General features: G+C 38.6%; 1 non-coding gene across 1 annotated transcript; it reads right to left on the bottom strand.

Annotated features, from left to right (window-relative positions):
• Positions 1-15,478: 15,478 nt before the first annotated feature.
• LOC118021481 lies at positions 15,479-15,582 on the bottom strand. Its single transcript, XR_004682201.1, has one exon. It is a non-coding gene; the product is annotated as a U6 spliceosomal RNA (small nuclear RNA).
• Between the last annotated feature and the right edge of the window lie 5,303 nt (positions 15,583-20,885).

Here is a 20,885-nt window from a genome sequence, read left to right as displayed (position 1 = left end):
CACTGGGTGTTATGCACAGACAATGAATCATGGAACACTTCATCTAAAACTAATGATGTAATGTATGGGGATTAACATAAGAATAAAATAATAATAATAATAAACTAATGGTAATGTATGGTGATTAACATAATAAAATACAATTTAAAAAAGAAAAATAATAACTGCAAATAAGAAAAGATTTCAGGGTGCTTGGGTGACTCAGTTAAGCGTCTGCCTTTGGCTCAGGTCATGATCCCAGAGTCCTGGGATCGAGTCCTGCATCGGGCTTTCTGCTCAGTAGAGAGTCTGATTCTCTGTCTACCCCTCCCACTGCTCGTGCTCTCTCTCTTCCCCTCCCTCTCAAATAAATAAAAACTTAAAAAAAAATAAGAATTTCAAAAAGTGAAGGAATGAGTCATGTGGTTATCATAAGGATGAAAATTACAGGCAGAAAATACAGCTAATGCAAAGGCCTGAAGCAGGAGTAGTATTCTGAGAAATAGCAAGGAGGCTAAGGCAGCTGGATTGGATGGATTGGAGTGAGCAATGGGTACAGCGGTGAGGGACGGGGTCAAGTGGTAACAGAGAAAAACTAGCTCTCTTAGGACTTGGTGGGCCATTACTGGCAGTTTGGCTGTTACTTTAAGGAACACTAGGAGCCACCATAGACTTTAGAGAAGAGAAAGGCCATAGAGTGACTTCTGTTTCATCATGATTATTCCGACTGTGGGCTGAAAAGAGACAAAAAGATTGCAAAGGCCAAAGCAGTAGCTCAGGTAAAATATGGCACTGGTTCAGACCAAACCATGAGGGGAGGTGTTGGAGAAGAAACTCATTTCTGAGTACAACTTGAAAATAGAGCCAATGGGATGGTCTGGTTGGAAGTAGGATGTGAGAAAAACCAAGAAGTGAAGAAGTAACTCCAGAATTTTTGGCTTTATAACCAGAAAGATGAAGTTGCCATTAACTGGGATTTGGAGATTTTAGAGAAAAGAACAGAGTTTGGTTTTAAACCTTCTCAGTTTGGTAGGTTGTATGGATATCTAAATGGAAATAAAGGAGAAAACTAGGTAGCTGCATCTATAGAAGGTTTTTTGTTTGTTTTGTAAAGGGCCTTTTGTAAAGGACCAGGTGGTCAATATTTTATTACACTTTGTGGGCCAAATGTTCTCTACCACAGCTACTCTGCCAATGAGCAGCTACAGACAATCTACAAAAGAATGGCCAGGGCTGTGTTTCAATAAAACTTCATTTGCAAAAACAGGTTGTAGCCAAATTTAGCCTGAGGGCCATAGTTTGCTAACTTACTGTTTAGAGTTTGAGAGAGAGGTCTGAATGAGAGAAATACATTTGGGAATTATCCATATATAAATATTTCTAAGGCCATGCTAATTTGATGTAATAACATCATTCTGCTTTATAAAAGCTTTAGGACAAAAGAATGATGTGCTATTAAGGACAAAGAAGGAGGTGGTTGAGTCAACAGGATGTTGAACAATCAGACAGAGATAAGATAGTCTCTCCTAAGGATGCAAAGAGAAAAGTACTACTAAAACATTCTTGTAGGTACAGGCAAATCATCAAACCTTGGTAACTGATATGAGAACGATGACATAGAAACAGTATTTGGAAAACTGAGAGAAGGCTCAAAGGTTTCCTTGTGGTTTAGGTTTGCAGTTGTAACAGTGCAAGGGGACTGCCTCTACAGGATTAAGTCATTTTGGAAGAGAACAGCAGTGTTTCCCAACTGTCTTACTATTACCATCATTTCTCCTATGAAGTTTTTTTAAGATTTTTTCTTCCTTATTGCAGCCCCCTATGAAACTTTATACCCAAGACACACTGTATGCATATCTTTATCTCCAGATATATAATACATGTGTTGTTTGGAGAGCCATAAGCCATTTTCTCATATTTTACTCTCCCTCCCCAAGAACCAATGCTCTCCCCAGCCAACTGGGAATGCTATTTCCCCTTTGAGAATGGCTGCTTTAAAGGATGGACTCATTTCAAATGTACATGCTTCTAGGCTTTTTCTGAAATGCCCTGGTTGGCGGGGGTGGGTTGTAGAAAGGTGTTGGAAGGCAAGATTAGGGGAATAGAGCTAAGGAAACAAAAGATTATTTTCCCCCCCTTGTCATTGTTCTGCTGAAATCTAGTTTGACTGTGAAGCATAGAAATATATAAAAAAAAAAAGAAAAAAAGAGAAAACACTTTTAACTTTGTATCTCATTTTTAGAGAAATAGATGGGGAAAAAGTGTGCCAGATAGAAATGGAAAATTTTAGATTTTAACATAATTGATCGTTAATATCACATCTAAAGATCAAATTAAATGTTCCTTCTACTTTATAAAGCTTAATCATCTACCAAGATCCTTTAAGTAGCCAAGATAAGTCTGAGTTATAAAATTAGTCTCACTCTGGTTTCATGAGATAGTCTAAGGGTCTTAGTATCTCGGTTTCCAGGTTTGGAGCAGAGTGTTAATGACAATTTTGACACATAAAACCCACTGCAAGAACCTGCAGTGAAAATGCTGTTTTAGTATTTCTTTGTGAATTATAACTATCTTGAATTGATCAAGCATTCTGTCTTTTCAGAAAAGATAGTGATTCTGAAAGCAGTTTTAAGGCAACTTCACAGCTTCTCAATGGAGGCCCTCCTCCAATCTTTCCACACTGGGTTTGGGGAAGAGGCAGAGACAAACAAGGCCCCACCAGGGCCGAAGGTGGTAGCAGAACTCTTAAGATCTGGGCAAACCCTGTGAATGAATTCTGAGGAAGAGAAATGAGTAACACTCGGATTTTTGTTTCTATAAAAATAAACTGTTGCCATCACTATGGTAAATTCCAATTAATTCTATACTCCATTTACATCTTGTGGCCAGCTCAAATTTTTATGTATGCTCTGTAATATTTAGTGTTATGTGATCAAACTGGTGTATATGAGGAAGTCTGGCTTTAATGAAAAAAAAAAAAAAGTGTTTGGGCCTCAGATTTTTATTCCACGAACTCCTTCAACACCCAAATTATCCTTAAAGTGTAACTGTACAAAGATAAATCTATATGTCTGCTTTTTTATCCAGAGGTGGTTATTGCAAAATAACAGCAACATGTTAATGGGGCATAAGGAAGCTGGAAGAAATTCCTAATGGTCACGAAGGGGGAGATTTTTCCCATTACCCATCAGCCACACTTCTCATATGCAACTTCCTTGTAACTTTTTTTTTTTTTGCGTTTACTTTTTTATTTAAAAAAATTTTTTTTATTAACATATAATGTATTATTTGTTTCAGGGGTACAGGTCTGTGATTCATCAGTCTTACACAATTCACAGTGCTCACCATAGTACCTACCCTCCCCAATGTCCATCACTCAGCCACCCCATCCCCCCACCCCCTTCCACTCCAACAACCCTCATTTTATTTCCTGAGATTAAGAGTCTCTTATGGTTTGTCTCCCTCTCTTGTTTCATCTTGTTTCATTTTTCCCTCCCTTCCCCTATGATCCTCTGTCTTGTTTCTCAAATTCCTCTTATCAGTGAGATCATATGATACTTGTCTCCTTGTAACTCTTATATAATACTGCTGTACATCCAAATAATGTTTATTGTTTTTTAAAAAGATGAATAACTCGGGGTGCCTGGGTGGCTCGGTCATTAAGCGTCTGCCTTCAGCTTAGATCATGATCCCAGGGCCCTGGGATCCAGTCCCACATCAGGCTCCCTGCTCCGTGGAAGCCTGCTTTTCCCTCTCCCACTCCCCCTGCTTGTGTTCCCTCTCTCACTGTCTCTCTCTCTGTCAAATAAATAAATAAAATCTTTAAAAAAAATAAAGATGAGTATCTCCATTTGTTAAAGAGACCGTCTTTTTTCCATTGGACATTCTTTCCTGCTTTGTCGAAAATTAGTTGACCATAGAGTTGAGGGTCCATTTCTGGGCTCTCTATTCTGTTCCATTGATCTATGTGTCTGTTTTTGTGCCAATACCATAGTGTCTTGATGATTACAACTTTGTAATAGAGCTTAAAGTGCAGAATTGTGATGCCACCAGCTTTGCTTTTCTTTTTCAACATTCCTCTGGCTATTCGGGGTCTTTTCTGATTCCATACAAATTTTAGGATGATTTGTTCCATTTCTTTGAAAAAAGTGGATGGTATTTTGATGGGGATTGCATTGAATGTGTAGATGGCTCTAGGTAGCATAGACATTTTCATATTTGTTCTTCCAATCCATGAGCATGGAACGTTTTTCCATTTTGTTGTGTCTTCCTCAATTTCTTTCATGAGTATTCTATAGTTTTCTGAGTACAGATCCTTTGCCTCTTTGGTTAGATTTATTCCTAGGTATCTTATGGTTTTGGGTGCAATTGTAAATGGGATCGACTCCTTAATTTCTCTTTCTTCTGTCTTGTTGTTGGTGTGTAGAAATGCAACTGATTTCTGTGCATTGATTTTATATCCTGCCACTTTACTGAAAATTGGGCAGCCACATGCAGAAGAATCAAACTGGACCATTTCCTTACACCACACACAAAAATAGACTCAAAATGGATGAAAGACGTAAATGTGAGACAGGAATCCATCAAAATCCTTGAGGAGAACACAGGCAGCAACCTCTTCGACTTCAGCCGCAGCAACTTCTTCCTAGAAACATCGCCAAAGGCAAGGGAAGCCAGGGTAAAAATGAACTATTGGGACTTCATCAAGATAAAAAGCTTTTGCACAGCAAAAGAAACAGCCAACAAAACCAAAAGACAACTGACAGAATGGGAGAAGATATTTACAAATGACATCAGATAAAGGCTAGTATCCAAAATCTATGAAGAACTTAAACAACAACCAAAGAACTAATAATCCAATCAAGAAATGGGCAGAAGACATGAAGAGACATCTCTGCAAAGAAGACATCCAAATGGCCAACAGACACATGAAAAAGTGCTCAACATCGCTCAGCATCAGGGAACTCCAAATCAAAACCTCAATGAGATACCACCTCACACCAGTCAGAATGGCTAAAATTAACAAATCAGGAAATGACAGATGTTGGCGGGGATGCGGAGAAAGGGGAACCCTCCTATATTGTTGGTGGGAATGCAAGCTGGTGCAGCCACTCTGGAAAACAGTATGGAGGTTCCTCAAAAAGTTGAAAATAGAGCTACCCTACAACCCAGCAATTGCCCTACTGGGTATTTACCCCAAAGATACAAATGCAGGGATCCAAAAGGGCACAAGCACCCCAATGTTTATAGCAGCAATGTCCACAATAGCCAAACTGTGGAAAGAGCCAAGATGCCCATCAATAGATGAATCAATAAAGAAGAGGTGGTATATCTATACAATGGAATATTATACAGCCGTCAAAAGGAATGAAACCTTGCCATTTGCAACGACGTGGATGGAACTGGAGGGTATTATGCTGAGCGAAATAAGTCAATCAGAGAAAGACATGTATCATATGACCTCACTGATATGAGGAATTCTTAATCTCATGAAACAAACTGAGGGTTGCTGGAGTGGTGGGGGATGGGAGGGATGGGGTGGCTGGGTGACATTGGGGAGGGTATGTGCTATGGTGAGCACTGTGAATTATGCAAGACTGTTGAATCACAGATCTGTACTTCTGAAACAAATAATACATGTTAAAAAAAAAAGAAGAAGAAGATAGCAGAAGGGGAAGAATGAAGGAGGGGAAATCGGAGGGGGAGATGAACCATGAGAGACGATGGACTCTGAAAAACAAACTGAGGGTTCTAGAGGGGAGGGGGGTGGGAGGATGGGTAAGCCTGGTAATGGGTATTAAAGAGGGCACGTTCTGCATGGAGCACTGGGTGTTATACACAAACAATGAATCATGGAACACTACATCAAAAAGTAATGATGTAATGTATGGTGATTAACATAATAATAAAAAACAGTGAGAGAGAATTTGCTCATAATAGCCAATTAAATTTGAATAATACAAAAAAAAAAGATCTGTACCCCTGAAACAAATACATTATATGTTAATTTAAAAAAAATTTAAAAAGATTTAAAAAAAGGTGAATAACTGATAACACTTGTGAATTGTAGTTTTGAACCAAGCCGCATGATTCCAAGGTCAATGTTAAACCAATTTCAAAATTCCCAGGACAGAAATAGGTTTAAAGCTACATTTCCCTAATCAATTTTCAGTTCATCAGTTAATTCACCCAAGCACCCAATCAAGCCCTATTCATCCTTCCATCCCTGTAAAGGACATTTTCCCATTCCTGACAAGAGAAAATCCAAGCCACTCCTTGGCAAGGAAGAAAAAATACTTTCCAACCTGAACACCCTTCAACCTTAAAAGGGAATCCCCGTTAGACCATAAGCTGTACCCAGGGCCACCTCATCAGCATATGTGGGGTGTCCTGGAAGACAGCTTGCTGGTAATCAATTTACTTGTTTCGTCCAGGTGCACCAGGGGATTTCCTTCCAAAATAAGCGCATGTCAGGCAAATAAGTTGACTCAATGACAGTATCTCAATTTTGCATCCTTGTCTTGTTCTCAGCCTGAATTGACTTCCAAATGCTAGGAGAGAGGAGGCTCAAAGTAAAAATGGAATGGATTATGTTCACTGGTAACTTGCATAGCACAGGGGCACAAGGAAGTCCCGGAGGGATTTCCATTAAGCCAAAGAATAAATATTCTCTTTGAATGTCCTAAGTTTAGCACATAATTAATAAAATTTAGAAAAAATGATGGGTGCCTGGGTGGCTCAGTCAGTTAGGCATCTGCCTTCAGCTCAGTTCATGGTCCCAGGACCTTGGGATCAAGTCCTGCATCGGGCTCCTTGCTTGGTGGGGAGCCTGCTTCTCCCTCTGCCTGCCACTACCCCCTGCTTGCTTGATGATGAAATGAATGAATAATTGGAAATATACTCATAAAATCTATGATGTGAATGTGTCCTCAAATGCTACCAGCTCTTTAAAAAGTTTTTCTCCCATAAAATTTGGTGTGATTTTGTTATTTCATATACAAGTATCAATAGAAATTAAAAATCTCCATTCATGTTTTTAACAAACAATGACTACTCTCTTTCTTCTTAAGACACTAATATTTTTATTAGGTGCATATACAGTGTTTTGGTACAGCCCCATAAAATTAGTATACACGTTCCATTCAGAAGAAGTAACTTAAAGAATCCTCTTGCTCCTGGAATTGCCAATTTGTCTTGTTTTAGGCAGGAAGGGCCACACATTAACCTTTCTCACAGACCTTCAAGACATTACTTGAAGTATTGTCTAGAATATAAAGGTTAAAATATTTCCAAACCAGTAAGTGACAAACAAAACAAAACAAAACTGAAGTTAGAAAATTCCTGGCAAAACAAACATTTAAATTTCAAAAAATAAGTTCCTACTCAAACAAATTCAGTGTTTAAAAAGGGTTTTAAACTTTTTGTTTAAATGTTATCCCTGTGTCCCCCCACCAGACCAGCATATTTTTTCTTGGTGGGGGGTGCTGTCTTCTTAGCTTTAGTTACAGGACTGGGTCCTAGAACTAGATACTACTCAATTTTATGGTTTTTGTTGTTAGGGTTTTTTTGTTTTTGTTTTTTGAGAGAGAGAACACGAGTGGGGAAATGGGCAGAGGGAGCCCTATACGGGGCTTAATCCCATGACCCATTAGATCATGACATGAGCTGAAATCAAGAGTCAGTTAACCAACTGAGCCACCCAGGTGCCCCTCAATTTTATGCTTATATTCATTTTGCCTATCTTCAAAATTTCAGTAAATCCTGAGCACATTTCTAAACAAATTCAATGAATTTATTTAGATTCTGTTTATTGTTAAATATTAATTGCACATACCCAATGGTTTAGTGTATACTTGGATGATAAACATAGGGTAAATGCAGTTACCTGCATTACAAAAAAATCACTGGTACTTGTTCATTTTCCAGATAGACTCTTGCATATTATAATTGAAGATATAGTTAAAGAATGTAGTATCAGTATTATATCTGGAAGGAAACAATAGCTCAATCTGAAATACTTTTGCATCTAAAATTACTCTTAAATAGAATTAATGATGACTATTGAATGTTATTAAAATGGTATAGGAGGACTAACTCTAAAAGCTGCCTAATTTCATCAGGAACACCCTGTAGTATAGTTCCTGGTCTGCTATTTCAATATTACGGAAGGTAAATTTGACAATGCCAGTCAATGTGACATTTAAGTCTAAGTTTAAAATCAATTACACATTTCTCTATATTGGAGTTAGATAGGAAGATTTCTAAAATGCCATATGGTTATGACTGAAGTTAGTAGCCCTACTTCCTAGGACATGAGAATGACTCAGGGGCTCTCAGACAATAGCTACTTTGAGCTAGTGGCTTGTTAAATAGTTGTTTGCCATGTGGGATGAAACAGATGCCATGATAGCTGTGGTTGGAAGAACCTCTGTTCTGTGAGAAAAACAAATTTCTTCTGTACTAGAGTATGGTCCTTTTTATAATCCTAGCAAAAGTCAAATGAAATGAATAGGATCTACTTCAAGTCACCTGAGAGTCATGTTAATATTCTTCAGTGAAAAAAAAAAGTAATTATATGACTTGGCCAATAAATCAAACACCTGCTGGATTCCTATTTGAATTTTTCAACTTAAAATATTGTACCATACATAATATTTTGGAAGCTGAAACATCAGTCAACTTCATATAGGATAAATTTATCTTCCAAGTGATAAAACTCAAGGGTCAGAGCTTAAGAACCAAACATTAAAAATAATATGATCATAGTAATACTACTATATGGATATCAATTCAAACTAATGTTCTTGGGGCTCCTGGGTGGCTCAATTGGTTAAGTGTCTGCCTTCGGTTCAGCTCATGATCCCAGGGTCCTGGGATCAAGTCCCACATTGAGATCCCTGCTCAGTGGGGAGTCTGCCTCTCCCTCTGCCTCCTCTCCCCTCTCTTTCTCTCTCTCTCTCTCTCTCAAATAATTAAAATCTCTTAAAAAATAAAATAAAATAATGTTCTTTATTACTGGTATTTTGTCCTTTCTCCAGAAAGGATTACTTCAGTAGCTATTAAACTGAAGGAAATCTCACTGCCATAAAAATGTTCCATGATTATTATTAATTCTGATTTTGTTTTTAATTATGGTAATTTTAAATAACTATGTTCTAATAAATAGCCTAGAAAATAGTTGTTTTCCAGAATTTAACACCTTGCTTAGGCAGACCTATTATTATCATAAGACTTTTATCCATTAAGTAGAAGAATATTTATAAATACTGTTCATACAGTTTATTCACAATTCTATTTCTTTAGAGCAAATCAAGTTTGCTGTGCAGGACCAATCTTTTCTTTGAGGCTCTCTTCTGTGCTTTATGTTATTCTTTGCTGAATTTTCTAAGGATAAGGAGGACAATCTGATGCCAGAAATGTGTATTGCCCCATGGACACTCTTCAATCAGGAATGTCCTCATCTGAAATACCACGCTGCTGTTGGCCATTACTGTGTAGAAAACTCTAGCACAAGTGTTTCTGGGAATAGGAGGTAAAGACCCCACAAGAAAGACTAATAGGTTTTAGCTTTTGGCTTAACCAGTGTTCCTAGCTGTGGTAGAAAATCATAGAGACTTCCTGAAACGATGTTTTATCATCTTTAAAAATATTTATTAGGACATTGTTGCTATTATTTTTCCTGATGCTGTTTGGACCACTGTCCTGTAAACCTACATCAAAAGTCCCCCAGGTTCCTCTTTATTCACTCATTCACTCACTCATTCATCCCACTAACACTGACCCTGCCTTGACAGATGAAGGAGTTGGTATGTCTGGTCTGGAAGAACTCAATCTCATCTCCCTGTTTTCCATTATCTCTCTCAGCAGCCCCACCCTGCTTTAGAGAAGTGGAGACATAGTAAGGACACTACTCCAATAGTCTATTTAGTCTCAACTTGCTAGATCCAACCAGAAACCATGTCTGATAAGGTGGTGCTCAGTTTTACAGTCACCTTCAGAAAGCAATTCTGAGAATGAGCAATGTAGAGCTTAAGAAATATCCATTGTTTTTGACGCTTTGGTTAAGAGGGCCTCGAACTGAAACTGAGTCATCTGTAAAAATTCAGGGTTTGCAGCCAGGGTGCCACATCTGTCTCATCTGTACCCTATGAGACATTTCTGCTACCACACTCAAAGTCAGGCTCTCCTCTGTCATGTAGACATTCAGACTTGAATATGCATAGAACCTCCTGGGGGAACTTTCTCCTGAGCCCCACAACTTACAAACTGAATCATAATCTCAGGGATTGGGCCCAGTCCCTGGCTTTTTAGTTCTCTCTACAGACTATTCTCATGCACACTCATGAGTGAAATCCAGACCTAGAGGGACAACCACAATAACCTCTTAACTCCCAATTGCATTTTTATTATTTCATCTGATTTGCCTTAAATATCTGTTAAAATAATGGTCTTAAAAAAACTTCAACAGTGTCTTATTGTCTAGTGAATTAAATAACATGTGTTGGACTTGCAGGGATTTCCAAAAATGTAAGCCTTGTTCAATTTCTAACATTGTTCACTCTTAACCTCCCAAAAATCTATGCAGGATTATTTCATGCTTCTTAAATATTCGCCATCCTTTTCCACCTCTAGCATTGCCCATTCTGTTCCCAATTATTAAATTCTTACCAGTCCTTCAAGTCCATCCCAAAGCTCCCTCCTCCTTAAAGCTTAACATGGCTTTCTTAGTTAGACAGTCTTTCTCCTTTTGAATTCCTCAAGTCTCTGTAGTTATGCTATGATAGTGATCGCTTACCTTATATTATGATTTACATTAAAACAATGTACATTATTAGTTACATCTGTACCTATCTCCCTCTAGATTGTAAAATCTTCAAAAAATTGTCTTAGCCCAGTTGATACTCAGCATTCATTCACCTCAAATGTGAAACAATTCATGCTCTTAGTCCTTGATCTTACCAGAAATCATCTATGTTTTACTGAAATTAAGGACTAAATGTGTATCAACTGTTCTACATCTCAGGTGGCTCTATCTTGAGTGTAAGTTTCACTTAGCAATTTATTTTTTTATTCCTATCACCTCATCATCAGTTGCTATTTGGGGATGTTTGTATTCTGACTATTTTCTGATAAACTTAAATATTGGGAGGTTAACTATAGTACAGATTTCTCGCTACCCTTTTTTCTTACATCTATAATGCTATGAATCTTGCTATAAAAAAACGATATGTAAAAGGAGGAGGGATAAGGAAATTAGAGTGTTAAAAAAAATCATGCCAATAAATCCTTAGATACTTTGTTGATAGTGTGTTTCTTAATACAGGTTGAAAACCTATGCTTTTTTAAAAAAAGTATGTAATTAGCTTTTTTCCCCTAATGAATTGGAATTTAAAAATATCTTTTTAATATAAATGTTGACTGAAAGTACTTTGTGAGTGGCTTTTTGATGTGGAGGAATATAAATACATGTGACAGAATGAATGGGTGGCCCCATTTGGAGGAGAACCAGAAATTACAGACAATAGAGGAAGAAGACATGTACTGGAAGAGAAGTGAAAAGGCCTAAAATGTAAATTGCTTCAAGGAACAGACAGTGCAAATGTTTACAAATGACAATTTTTGTTCTGCATTGTACAGTGAAATATAAGTCATAAGACTCTCTCAAAAACTGTGTTTTTGAGTCTTAAATACTCTGCCTTTTTTCTACCATCCTAGTAAACCTAAAATATTAATCATCAGATTCAGTTTGAAGAACTAAAATCTTCAAGGAAAGTTTTATATATATATATATATATATAGACATCTAAAAAGAAGAAATTGAAAAAAAATGTTAAAAGTATACACTTAACTATATAAGTATATTTTCAGATAAAATTAAGCTTCAGTGTATACTTTTAAAATATTGATTAACATTTCTTTACACCAAGGGTGGAGAGTTGGGGAGTTTGGGGAATAATGTCCCATGTTGGCATTGGTAAAAGGTGTTTGATTTTTTAATAAATGGAGAGAAGGAATATAATAATTTCTCTCCTATACATGAAAAGGTTTCCAAGTCATGCATTATATTCTGGCAGTCAGCCTCTGAAGAAGATATAACTGGATATGAACCAGAGGATAGACCTGTCCAAAAATGTATGCACTCTTCCTAACATAAACACTGCATAGGCATGTTAGTTTTCTACTGCTTCTGTAACAAATTACCAGAAATGTACTGCTTTAAACTAGCAAAAATTTACTGTCTTACGGTTCTACTGATCAGTTGTTTAGTTGCAAAGTCCGGTACTGTCTCACTCAAGTAAAATCAAGATGTAATGATGATACCAATTGCTGGCAAGGATGCAGAGCAACAGGAACACTTAGTCACTGTTAATGGGAATATAAAATGGCCCAACTACTTTAAAGATCATTTGGTGGTTTCTTACAAAGCTCAGTATTGTCTTACTATGCAATCCATTTATGTACAATCATGCTCTTTAGGTATTTACCTTACTTTTAAAGATTTTTATTTATTTATTTATTTATTTGAGAGAGAGAGAATGAGAGACAGAGAGCATGAGAGGGAAGGGGGCAGAGGGAGAAGCAGACCCCCTGCCAAGCAGGGAGCCCGATGTGGGACTCGATCCTGGGACTCCAGGATCATGACCTGAGCCGAAGGCAGTCGCTTAACCAACTGAGCCACCCAGGCGCCCTGAAATGCATTTTGATAAACGAAAAAAGCAGTTTGCAAAAGCTACAAACTGCATCATTTCATTTATAAGACATTCTGGAAAAGGTAAAACTATAAAGATAATGAACACATTGCTGGAGGTTGGGGGATGTTAAATTGGTATAGCACAGAAGTTTTTAGTATGATTAAACCATTCTATATAAGAACGTAATGGTGGATATATGGCACTATGTATTTATCAAAACCTGCAGAACTTCACAGCACAATGAACTTTTACGTAGGCATATTTAAAAAAAATCCTTCAAGAAGTCATAGGATCTCAAGACCAAACAGAATGGGACAAAGAATCTAACAGTATTACAAATGTCTGAGACAATCTCACTGAAGAGGGTGGAGGAAAAGATGCTAGCCTAAGTAATGAAGGAAATGAGATCTCTAAAGTCAAAAGGAACTGTACATAAGCTCTGTATTCTAGGTAATGAAGTTGTTTCTCCTGGGGATAGGTGTTAACAATTCTGAAACCACTGTCCATGTATACTGGAATCAATTAATTAAACCGAAATGGATGGTGGGAACAAGTTTTCTCACAGTTGGAGTAGGTGGTTACAGATAAGCAAGGGAAAGAGACTAGAATGATCCACGTGGTAATGGATTAGTGTTGGAGACCTCCACATGAACACATTTTCAGCTCAGTATTAATAAATATTGTCATATATAAAAATACTTATAGGTATGTGTATGCATACAAGTGAGTGTTTACGTATCCATTTCCTTACTGTGCCACCTGAGGGGGCCTAAAAGCAATGTCTCTCAGGTAGCAATAGGTTCACCTGACCCTCAGATCTTGGTTTTAATACCGTTCACCAATAAAAACAACCAGAGATGGGTGCCTGGGTGGCTCCGTCGGTTGAGTGACTGCCTTCGGCTCAGGTCATGATCCTGGAGTCCCGGGATCGAGTCCCGCATCGGGCTCCCTACTCAGCGGGGGGTCTGCTTCTCCCTCTGACCCTCCCCCTCTCATGTGCTTGCTCTCTCTCATTCTCTCTCTCTCAAATAAATAAATAAAATCTTAAAAAAAAAAAAAAAAACCAGAGCTGCTTGGGGGGAAAAGACAACTGATTCTAGGACTGGGGCAGGAAAAATACAAGAAGAATCTGGAGCTATCTTGAATTGCCAGAAAGTAAGGCAGCACTCAAAACAAAAACAAAGACAAGACAAAAACCACAGTCATGTGAGTAGGTCAGTAGGAGACGGGAACAAACTTAAGGAACTCCAGGTGGCTGAAGCTAGAACAAGTTATCAATAAAATAAAGTAGTATTGCATTATAAACCCAAGTATAGGAGTCATGAGTCCCTCCTGCTATAATTTATTCAAAAAATGGAGAATAGACAATCTGTGCAGAATCCCAAATAACTTATGCAGCTATTCCATGTTCAGGGAGGTAGAACGTAACGCCCCACTCCTTATGTATGGGTGGCACATCATAGGTTTCTTCCAAAGACTAAAGGATGGAAAGAAGGGAAAGAAGTAATTTTACACTAGAGAAAACAGAACAACAGTCTCAGCCAGGTGATCAAGGAATTATCCTGCCTCAGACTGCGCCATAATGTTAAACAAGAAGGAAGAAGCATAGATTATGGAAGAGACAAATGTTCAATTTCTGTTGTTGCCGATCTATGTAGCCATGCTCTGATCCAGACTCCACTCCCCAAGCACAGCTCATCCAAGGTTTCTCTGGAAAGTTTCAGATGAGTTTCACTAGTGATGGAGTAAACCCAAACTGAGAGATAACAGAGTAAGAACTGGGCCAGAGTGTGATTTTTTTCTCTCTCAAAGTTTGGCTCTGACCCTGTGATTGGCAGAGTCAGCCTCGTGTTTTCTGTTGTGTGCTGAACCATGCCTCCCCCTGACGGTATCCTCAGAAGCTTCAAAAGAATGTCAGTGAAAACCCAGATCAGAAATCAGCAACTAAGCAAATGTCTCTCAAAACGAAAGGGAATTGAGGGGGAGAATCTGCTCCTTTCTTGGCTCCAGAGACTGTGGCCCCAGAGAGTTAGGTGAGAAAGTTAGGTGAGTCTTTCTCTGCCTAACTCTCTGATTCTCTGCAGCTGGGGAAAGCTCTGTGCTTTCAAGAACGCATGTGATTAGATTGGGCCCACCTGGACAATGCAGAATCCCCTCACCATATTTAAGATCCTTAACTTCAATCACCTATGCAAAGTCCCTTTCCCATATACAATTAACATGCATCAGTTCTAAGAATGAGAACACAGATATTTTGGGTGGCCACTCCGTCACACCTTAGAATTGTAGATTCCTATGTATCTGTAGTTATTCACTGGTTATTAGCTCCCACAGACATCTCAAACGTGTGATCTCCAAAACTAAATTAATATTCCACCAAATTTATTTCTTCCTCAACAGGGGATAGATCCATCCAACTTAAGCTTGAGACTGAAACCCATTTTTTCCGCAATCCTTCATCAGATTGTTTAATCTGCTCATTTTAATTCCTAAATATTTCTTCAATCCAACCCTGCCCTGCACTTCTCCTACCATTAACTACACTTGTGCATTTTTCATTTACCTGAAAAGAAAGTACTTCTGGATTAAAGGGGTCTGGCTCCACCTAGTTGGTGGAGCTACTGATGTAAGGTACCCATGTTGTCTGCTTTAATGGGATTTACAGACAAGCATGGAAAACACACATTAAACAAATAAACATGTATAATAAATGTCCAGGAAGAGGACATGCCTGATCCTTCTGATCCAGTACCCCGGGTGAAGTTTTCAAAAACTGAGGTTCAAAATTTGTGAATTTTCTAGAAAGGCACTATCAAGCTAATACCATGAATTTGTGTGTCATCCTTGTGCAGGGGTCATGCTAATCTCTGTATTGTTCCAATTTTAATATATGTGCTGCCAAAGTGAGCACAAGCTGACTAACTTAAATGCAGTCAAAATAAGTACCTTTATGTATATGTCACTTTTCCCCGATTCTGTAATATAAATATGGAAAAAAAGACTAACAAATTACGTGTTAAATATGGCAACTTACTTTTAATCAAGCTAGAATGGCTTTTTGAACTCATCTTGATAAAATGTTATCCAAATGGAGTTAACTTTCAGACTAGATATAATGAATCCCACACTAGATACAATTCCACACTAGATATAATGACTCAGAATGCCTGAAATAAGGCCTGTTGAGATGCATTTTAAAACAAGTAGCCCGTGAGTTGTTGTACACATTAACATTAGGAAATTATTGAACCAATTTCAACTCACCCACTTCTGTGGAACTCACTTCCAGCTTCTGTGGTCTGTCCACGTTCCTCAGCTCATGACCTCTTTTTATTTTCAAAGCCAGGAACAGCGGGTGAAATCCTCAACCTGCAACTCTTGGACACCTCTCTGACCAGAGCCAGGAAAGTTTCTCCGCTTTGAGAGAAAGATGCAAGTGATTAGATTGTTTCCACCTGGGTAATCCAGATGTTTCTCCTTGTTTCAGAATCCTTCAAATTAATTCCACCTCTGTAAAGTCCCTTAAGCCACGTAAAGCAACAGAACCAAAAGTTCCAGGGAGGGGCGCCTGGGTGGCTCAGTCGGTTGGAGCAAGTGCCTTTGGCGCAGGTCATGATCTTGGGGTCCTGGGATCGAGCCCCAAGTCAGGCTCCCTGCTCAGTAGGGGAGTCTGCTTCTCCCCCTTCTCATGCTCTCTCTCTTTCAAATAAATAAATAAAATCTTTAAAAAAAAAGTTCCAGGGATTAGGAGGTGGGCATCTTCGAGGGGAGGGGGAATAATTCTTCCTACCACAGTATACCGTGTGTACTAAAAGCCCCTGTTTTTTTATTGAAGTACAGTTTACATATTATGTTACATCAGTTTCAGGTGTAAAAACATAGTGATTCATCAACTCTAGATGCTATGCTGAGAGTCCTTTCTAAGCTGCTACACTTTAAGCATTGTATTGATACTAGTACATTTGTTTTACCCAAGTGGAAACAAGAGTAGAGAGAAAACTTTCAAGAGACATATTAATGAGACTTTTTACTACTCAACTTTTGATCCAAAATGGAGTATTAAATTCAAAGAGAGAACCCACGTCTTCCAATATTCTACATGGGTCTCTATTTGACTTCTAATACTAATATGCATTTAACTTGATATAAAAGTTAAATAAATGGCCAATAGCTTAATGGTTCTCCTAGGAGCTTCACAGGGCTATAGGAACTTAGAATCTTACTTTAGTGAGTCATTGAATTAGGACTCTCCAGAGAAATAGAACCAATAGGATATGTGGAATATAGAAAGAGATTTATTCAGGGCGCCTGGGTGGCTCAGTCGTTAAGCGTCTGCCTTCGGCTCAGGTCATGATCCCAGAGTCCTGGGATCGAGTCCCACATCGGGCTCCCTGCTCGGCGGGAAGCCTGCTTCTCCCTCTCCCACTCCCCCTGGTTGTGTTCCTGCTCTCACTGTCTCTGTCTCTGTCAAATAAATAAATTAAAATCTTTAAAAAAAAAAAAAGAAAGAAAGATTTATTCGGAGGGATTGGCTCACACAGTTATGGAGGTTGAGTAGTCCCACAACATGCTGTCAGCAACCTGGGGGCCCATGACAATGAATGGTGTAGCTCCAGTCCAAACCCAAAGCTTGAGAACCAGAGGCGCCAGTGGTGTAAATCCCAATCCAAGTCTGAAGGCCCAAGAAATTGGAGCGCTAAAGTCTGAGGACAGGAGAAGATGGATGTCCCATCTTAAGCAGAGGGGAAATTCACCCTTCCAACACTTTTTGTTCTCTTCAGGCCCCTCATGGATTGGATGATGCCTACCCACGTTGGTGAGGGTGGATCTTCTTTATTTAGTCTACCAATTCAAACCCTAATCTCTTCCAGACACACACAGACATACCCAGAAATAGTATTTTACCAGCTCTCTGGGTACCCCTTAGCCCAGTCAAGTGGACACAAAAAAAGTAACCACTGTTACCAAATGTCTGTAGTGTGTTTGCGTGTCATATAGAGATAAAAGTTTGGGTTAGAGATCAGACCTCTAATTTGGATTTTCATCTTTGTACATATATGATGTTAACATCTAACACAAAATCAAACATGAACACTTTGACACATAGCCTATGATCCTTATTTTAACATAGTCTCCTAAAGTAAATTGCCATCAGATTTTAAAGTTTGAGGCTTATATAAGTTTGTGATAGATATTTTGTATTTTTGTGGCAAGCTTAGGAACTCACTAGGGAGTTATGAACTGAAGCATAGGAGATGTTGACCTTGAGATGTTGACATTTTTTGTGAGCGGATGGTTTGTAGTATAGATTATGAGTAAAAGAAATAAAAGGCAAATGAATTAGGACCTGCTTAATTTTCAAACTGACCTCAGTTCTTTTAGGCAAGAAGTAACTCCTGACACTTTGATTATTGCCATAATCAAAGCTAAATAATTGGCAATGCAACAAGGTAAAAAAGGTCTCCAAACCACAGCAAACTCCTTGTTTGTGCAACCGACAGCCCTCCACTGAGAAAAGATGTGCATTTGTGGAAAGATGTTCATACCTCTCATTTGAACTTCTCTGCTTACTGTTAAGGTGAAAGAAATCTTGGTTGGTTGGTTTCGGCTGGAAGTTTTGTGAGGCAAGCACAAAGGAGCATGTAACTCCACACTTATTATAACCCTTGAGCACCAAAGCGAATTAAATTTGTATCAGGAAGGATTAAAACAAAGATATTTTTCTAAATGATGAGATGCTCTGATATACAGGATCATGTTCCAAAAATGATTGTGCTGAGCCCATAATCGGACGTTTTACTACATAAAGATCTCCATAACAGAATGGGTTAAGGAAGTCTACTGTCATCCCAATCCCATTGTTATAAATCTCTCTAAATCTACTTCATGTCATCGAAAGCATATTTGAAAGGAGGACATGTTACCCTTGTCTATTAAACAAGATACCAGCAATGTTCCCCCACATACATTTCTTGATTAATGCTCAGATGTCTTTCCCAGTGCCGACTGTATCATCAGAGAATGCTTTTAGTGGCTTCTCACATAGTTCATAAAGGAATCCTGAATGTTGAGCTTGCCGTGATAACACAGTAGTGACACAGGGTGTCCAACATCAGGCACAATTTAACAAGGAGACCAGGCTCATGTTCCAGAACGGCTTCTGTTTGCACAATTCAGCAGTGGCTTTGTCATTCAAGCACCTCAGCAGACATCCTTTTCTCCCTGTTGTTTCTGATTCCTGGAGGAGTACTAGAAACAGACAAAAATGTCTTCCTTTTCTCTCTCGCTCCCAGCCCCAGGTGACCCACAGCTACAACAAGTGTAATGTAGCTTATTAGAAAACAAATTCAAATCTCAAAAGATGAAATCGACGGGGCAGAGCTGGGCAGTGGTTAGAGACGGAAAGACAAAGATCACAGTAAACTTACCCACTACAGACCTTTGACAGAATGCAGATGGCTGTGAAATTGGCATCTCCTCTCCTAACTCTTAACGTGTTCCAGACATATTCTCCTAGCTGCTCTTAAACATCTGTGGTCCTATAACAGCCATTGTGCACAAACTGAAGTAGCTATTTTTCCTCTCATTGATTTTTTTCTGTCTGTTTTTCTCATTTTGCCATCGTTCTTCCCACCCTAGACACCTTGAAACCATCTTTTACTTTAAGGCAAAATACATAATGGACTCTCAATTTCTCTTAGATGTTGTTCAAAGTTTCATAGTTTAGGCACATTCCAGAAGCTAAATGACTTCTTGATGGAGCTTGACATAGTAAACCAAACTGGGAAAGACTCCTATTTTTGAAATCAATCACTAAAAAGTTTAAAGTTAAAAATAACTGGAATATTTAGAGGTGGTGGAAGAGGACTTCAACTACCTCCATTTTGACCTCAGTCTGTACTTTCTAATTGATTAAGTTCTTCTTTCCAGCTTATCTCTTTTTTTTCTGAATTACTTTTCTTTTTTAAAATTTTTATTGTTATGTTAATCACCATACATTACATCATTAGTTTTTGATGTAGTCTTCCATGATTCATTGTTTGCATATAACACCCAGTGCTCCATGCAGAACGTGCCCTCTTTAATACCCATCACCAGGCTAACCCATCATCCCACCCCCCTCCCCTCTAGAACCCTCCAGCTTATCTCTTAACTCAGGCAAGAGACCAGGAGAGCAAAACATCCGCTGATGGGAACTGAAGCATAAGCCCTTAAGCATAAGGACTGCCCTGAGCCAGCAAGACCCCAAGTGACTGACCCTAAGACAATGATCAATTTGACCTTCATTGCCCACCATCACATACCTACTGACCTTTGTCACACATTTTCCTTATATAAACCTGGAAGTATTTTTGGCACTTTGGAGACAGTCTTTGAGAAATTAGTACATTGTTTTCCTGGTGTTAGTCTCAATAAAATAAATTCTTTTCTGGTTTCACCACAACTGGTTTCTCTGCCTTTGGATCTTGTTAGTGGTGGTTGGCCAAACCTTGTCTGTTTGGGAACCCCAGAGACAGGCGTTCTTGTACTCCTGTGCCTCGGCTATAGTGGTTGGGAAATGACAACAAAAATCAATACCAATTTTGGGCACCTGGGTGGCTCAGTCTGGTAAGTGTCTGCCTTTGGCTCAGGTCATGATCCCGGGATCCTGGGATTGAGTCCCATGTTGGGATCCCTGCTCCACAGGGAGCCTGCTCTTCCCTCTGCCTCTTCTCTCTCTCTTTCTCTCATTAATAAATAAAATCTTAAAAAAAATCAATACCATTTTTATTGAAGGTCCTTTATGATGTCAATATTCTTCACACATGTAACTATTATTTAAATGAAACACCTCCAACAGTTTTTTAATGATCTACATTTCTCTGAAGATCTAACAAAAATATTTAATATAATAATAATAATAATAAGGTTGTTTTAAGATATCTATCTGTATTCTTTACTAATATAAATCTCTATTTTTTATGATGTTCATCCCTCTAAGGGATGCATTGCTGGCCAAGAAAATAGCAGGAAGAGAACAATTGAATTATCACTTTCTAGCCACCATCCTCACTCACAGCTCTGACATTTTCCCTCTTCTCTGAGATTTGCACTTGTGGGGCTCCAATGGGGTGGGGGCTGGCAGCAAGGGCAGTGAAAGAATTCATCGAAGGCAGAACAAAGGAGATAGACGTTTACTGAATATGCTGCAAAAGAACAGCGAGCAGGATAGCA

This window comes from Mirounga leonina, unplaced genomic scaffold (assembly GCF_011800145.1).
Source record: "Mirounga leonina isolate KUSES-001 unplaced genomic scaffold, KU_Mleo_1.0 Mir_174, whole genome shotgun sequence".
Classification (NCBI taxonomy): domain Eukaryota; kingdom Metazoa; phylum Chordata; class Mammalia; order Carnivora; family Phocidae; genus Mirounga; species Mirounga leonina.
This window is presented reverse-complemented; position numbering and strand designations above follow the sequence as displayed.